The sequence below is a fragment of the Oncorhynchus keta genome, unplaced genomic scaffold (genome assembly GCF_023373465.1).
Source record: "Oncorhynchus keta strain PuntledgeMale-10-30-2019 unplaced genomic scaffold, Oket_V2 Un_scaffold_1198_pilon_pilon, whole genome shotgun sequence".
Taxonomy (NCBI): domain Eukaryota; kingdom Metazoa; phylum Chordata; class Actinopteri; order Salmoniformes; family Salmonidae; genus Oncorhynchus; species Oncorhynchus keta.
The window spans coordinates 40,001-45,000 of record NW_026290763.1 but is presented as its reverse complement, the minus strand read 5'-3'; the positions used below and the strand labels follow the sequence as shown (position 1 = coordinate 45,000).

The following is a 5,000-nucleotide window of genomic DNA, read 5'->3' as shown; positions in this document are numbered from 1 at the left end:
TCCTAATGACCACGCTGCTTGGTCCGTTGGTGGTGGGATCTTCTGTAACGTTCGTTGATAGAATGAGACCAAAGTGGAGCATGGTATGCGTACATTTTCTTTTCATTTTAAATGTTCCACCAAAAACAATAAACAACTCAACGAACATAAAGCTAGGGGTGCAAACACATGCAACAACCAAAGACAAGATACCACAACAGAAAGTTGGAAAAAGGGCTGCCTAAGTATGATCCCCAATCCGAGACAACGATAGACAGCTGCCTTTGATTGGGAACCTTACTCGGCCAAAAAGAAAGAAATAGACAACATAGAATTCCCACCCCAAATCACACCCTGACCTAACCAAATAGAGAAATAAAACGGCTCTCTAAGGTCAGGGCGTGACACTAGGCAAGTCCTACGTGGCTGACTCTGTCCCTCAGTTAAGCTGTAAACACTCCTAGTTGGAAGTCACCTTTCAGAAAGGTGTAAGATAATGCTGTAACAATATAGCCATGTCTTACTAACGTTAAACACCTTTTGCATAAATGGTGGACACTTTAAGCACTGCTAAGAGTGTGCAAATCTGTCATCAAGGTAAAGTGTGGCTACTTTGAAGAATCTCAAATATAAAATATATTTAGACTTGTTTAACACTTTTTTGGTTACTACATGATTCCATATTTGTTATTTCATAGTTTTTATGTCTTCACTATTATTCTGCTATGTAGAAAATAGTCAAAATAAAGAAAAAACCCTGGAATGAGTAGGTGTGTCAAAACTCTTGACTGGTTCTGTATATATATATATATATATATATATATATATATATATATATATATATGCAATTTGTACTATATGTTTAGAATATGTAAGTGCTTAAGATGCCATTCTTTAATTATCTTTTTAATTAGTTAATTGTCCATGGCAGCTTTCAGATTGGAGCTTCAGCTTGTGATGCAGGAAGCTCAGCTCAAGAACAGTATTAACTAATGCTAAGGGTTAGCCAGAGTGGTTGGATGCTTAATTGAAGGACCCTTGTGTATTAGCCAGGGAGTATGCTAATGGTGAGATGAGAGGTTGCAATGGGAGGTGATTAGCTGGAGTAGCTGAATGTTACAGTGGAGGACAGCACACCTCTCCTGGTTTATCTACATCTCTCTGCTCTTCCTCTACTGTCGTTGCCCTCTCTCTCCACCTCTCTCCTTCTTTCTCCCTCCCTTTATCTTCCTCTCCTTTCTCACTCTCCCTCCCTTTATCTTCCTCTCCTTTCTCACTCTCCCCCCTTTATCTTCCTCTCCTTTCTCACTCTCCCTCCCTTTATCTTCCTCTCCTTTCTCACTCTCCCCCCCTTTATCTTCCTCTCCTTTCTCACTCTCCCTCCCTTTATCTTCCTCTCCTTTCTCACTCTCCCTCCCTTTATCTTCCTCTCCTTTCTCACTCTCCCCCCCTTTATCTTCCTCTCCTTTCTCACTCTCCCTCCCTTTATCTTCCTCTCCTTTCTCACTCTCCCTCCCTTTATCTTCCTCTCCTTTCTCACTCTCCCTCCCTTTATCTTCCTCTCCTTTCTCTCTCCCTCCCTTTATCTTCCTCTCCTTTCTCACTCTCCCCCCTTTATCTTCCTCTCCTTTCTCACTCTCCCTCCCTTTATCTTCCTCTCCTTTCTCACTCTCCCTCCCTTTATCTTCCTCTCCTTTCTCACTCTCCCCCCTTTATCTTCCTCTCCTTTCACTCTCCCTCCCTTTATCTTCCTCTCCTTTCTCACTCTCCCTCCCTTTATCTTCCTCTCCTTTCTCACTCTCCTCCCTTTATCTTCCTCTCCTTTCTCACTCTCCCTCCCATTATCTTCCTCTCCTTTCTCATCTTCCCTTTATCTTCCTCTCCTTTCTCACTCTCCCTCCCTTTATCTTCCTCTCCTTTCTCACTCTCCCTCCCTTTATCTTCCTCTCCTTTCTCACTCTCCCTCCTTTATCTTCCTCTCCTTTCACTCTCCCTCCCCTTTATCTTCCTCTCCTTTCTCCAACTCTCCCTCCCTTTCATCTCCCTTCTTGTATTACCTTTCCTTGTCATTCTCTCCCTGATTTTTCTCCTTCAACCAAGCTACACCGACAGACTGCACACATCTCCATCCCTCTCTCCCTCCCTCCCTCCCTCCCTCCCTCCCTCCCTCCCTCCCTCCCTCCCTCCCTCCCTCCCTCCCTCCCTCCCTCCCTCCCTCCCTCCCTCCCCCTCCCTCCCTCCATCCCTGACTGGCAGGTGTTTTCTCAGTGGCTTGCTGCTCTGTGCTGAGCCGTGCTGATGCATGCTGTGTTGGGCTGTAGCTAGGCTCCTGGCGGTGGTCCACTTCTCATTCACGCTCCACTACCGCACAGCCTCCACTGTCTGACTGGGCCACGGACTCCTCCTCCACCGCCATCTCTCCTTCTTTTTAATACCTCTCTCTCTCTCCCTCTCTCTCTCACACACTAATTCTTCCTGTTATACTGCCCCTCTCTCTTTCTTTAACTTTGTTGTACTTTCCATCATATTTCTCTCTCTCTCTCTCTTTCTTTCTTTCTTTCTTTCTTTCTTTCTTTCTTTCTTTCTTTCTGTCTTTCTTTCTTTCTTTCTCTCTCACTCTCTCCCTCTCTCCCCCTCTCCCTCTCTCTCCCCCCTCTCTCTCTCTCCCTCTCTCCTCCTCTCCCTCTCTCTCTCTCTCTCCCTCTCTCTCTCCCTCTCTTTCCCTTTAGCTTCAAATGAACAGGAAACAGTGCAGTCAGTCTGATCAGACTGGTGGTTATTGATCCTGTTGTGGTTCTCAATATACAGTGCCTTGCGAAAGTATTCGGCCCCCTTGAACTTTGCGACCTTTTGCCACATTTCAGGCTTCAAACATAAAGATATAAAACTGTATTTTTTTTGTGAAGAATCAACAACAAGTGGGACACAATCATGAAGTGGAACGACATTTATTGGCTATTTCAAACTTTTTAACAAATCAAAAACTGAAAAATTGGGCGTGCAAAATTATTCAGCCCCTTTACTTTCAGTGCAGCAAACTCTCTCCAGAAGTTCAGTGAGGATCTCTGAATGATCCAATGTTGACCTAAATGACTAATGATGATAAATACAATCCACCTGTGTGTAATCAAGTCTCCGTATGAATGCACCTGCACTGTGATAGTCTCAGAGGTCCGTTAAAAGCGCAGAGAGCATCATGAAGAACAAGGAACACACCAGGCAGGTCCGAGATATTGTTGTGAAGAAGTTTAAAGCCGGATTTAGATACAAAAAGATTTCCCAAGCTTTAAACATCCCAAGGAGCACTGTGCAAGCGATAATATTGAAATGGAAGGAGTATCAGTACCACTGCAAATCTACCAAGACCTGGCCGTCCCTCTAAACTTTCAGCTCATACAAGGAGAAGACTGATCAGAGTTGCAGCCAAGAGGCCCATGATCACTCTGGATGAACTGCAGAGATCTACAGCTGAGGTGGGAGACTCTGTCCATAGGACAACAATCAGTCGTGTATTGCACAAATCTGTCCTTTATGGAAGAGTGGCAAGAAGAAAGCCATTTCTTAAAGATATCCATAAAAAGTGTCGTTTAAAGTTTGCCACAAGCCACCTGGGAGACACACCAAACATGTGGAAGAAGGTGATCTGGTCAGATGAAACCAAAATTGAACTTTTTGGCAACAATGCAAAACGCTATGTTTGGCGTAAAAGCAACACAGCTCATCACCCTGAACACACACAGACTGGGACGGAGATTTGTATTCCAACAAGACAATGATCCAAAACATAAAGCAAAATCTACAATGGAATGGTTCAAAAATAAACATATCCAGGTGTTAGAATGGCCAAGTCAAAGTCCAGACCTGAATCCAATCGAGAATCTGTGGAAAGAACTGAAAACTGCTGTTCACAAATGCTCTCCATCCAACCTCACTGAGCTCGAGCTGTTTTGCAAGGAGGAATGGGAAAAAATGTCAGTCTCTCGATGTGCAAAACTGATAGAGACATACCCCAAGCGACTTACAACTGTAATCGCAGCAAAAGGTGGCGCTACAAAGTATTAACTTAAGGGGGCTGAATAATTTTGCACGCCCAATTTTTCAGTTTTTGATTTGTTAAAAAAGTTTGAAATATCCAATAAATGTTGTTCCACTTCATGATTGTGTCCCACTTGTTGTTGATTCTTCACAAAAAAATACAGTTTTATATCTTTATGTTTGAAGCCTGAAATGTGGCAAAAGGTCGCAAAGTTCAAGGGAGCCGAATACTTTCGCAAGGCACTGTATCTGTGGTCTCTCTTTGTGGTCAAGGACAAAGACTATATGTCAGCAAAATACTGAGGAGGAGTACTGAGGAGGAGACAGAATAGACAGACTGGTGAAGGAATGACACCCAAAGGATATGAGCCATTTACCCTTAGTCAATACAATACTATAGCGCTAATGTTTTGCTCCTGGGGGTTGTTGTGTATATGTATGACCTATGGGTGACCTATGGGTGACCTATGGGGTGTGTGTGTGTGTGTGTGTGTGTGTGTGTGTGTGTGTGTGTGTGTGTGTGTGTGTGTGTGTGTGTGTGTGTGTGTGTGTGTGTGTGTGTGTGTGTGTGTGTTGTGTGTGTGTGTGTGTGTGTGTGTGTGTGTGTGTGTGTGTGTGTGTGTGTGCGTGCGTGCGTGCGTGCGTGCGTGCGTGCGTGCGTGCGTGTGTGTTTCAGTCAGTATGATATGTGACCTATAGGTGTGTTCCTTTCATGGTCAGGGAGAGAGAGCAAACAGACGATGGAGAGATGGAGAGGAGTTATTTCTCTGAAACAGACAGGTGAATAGTCAGTCTGCTCCTATATAGAGGAAACAGGACACACATATACAATGGAAATGACTAGTTCCACTTCAACTGATGATAATCATTTAAAGTCTGGTTTGGTATTTGTACAAAATACAAAATCAAAATCACCTGCACGGCACTAAGATTGCAGAGGTGTGTGAATGGCATGTTTAAAACCTCTGGTGGTGAGGAATATGATA

General features: G+C 43.9%; 1 protein-coding gene across 1 annotated transcript in view; it reads left to right on the top strand.

The window, feature by feature from the left end:
• The window catches only part of LOC127927313 (voltage-dependent T-type calcium channel subunit alpha-1I-like), an 83,790-nt gene that overhangs the window by 56,479 nt on the left and 22,311 nt on the right, over nucleotides 1–5,000 (top strand). The window lies entirely within an intron of this gene.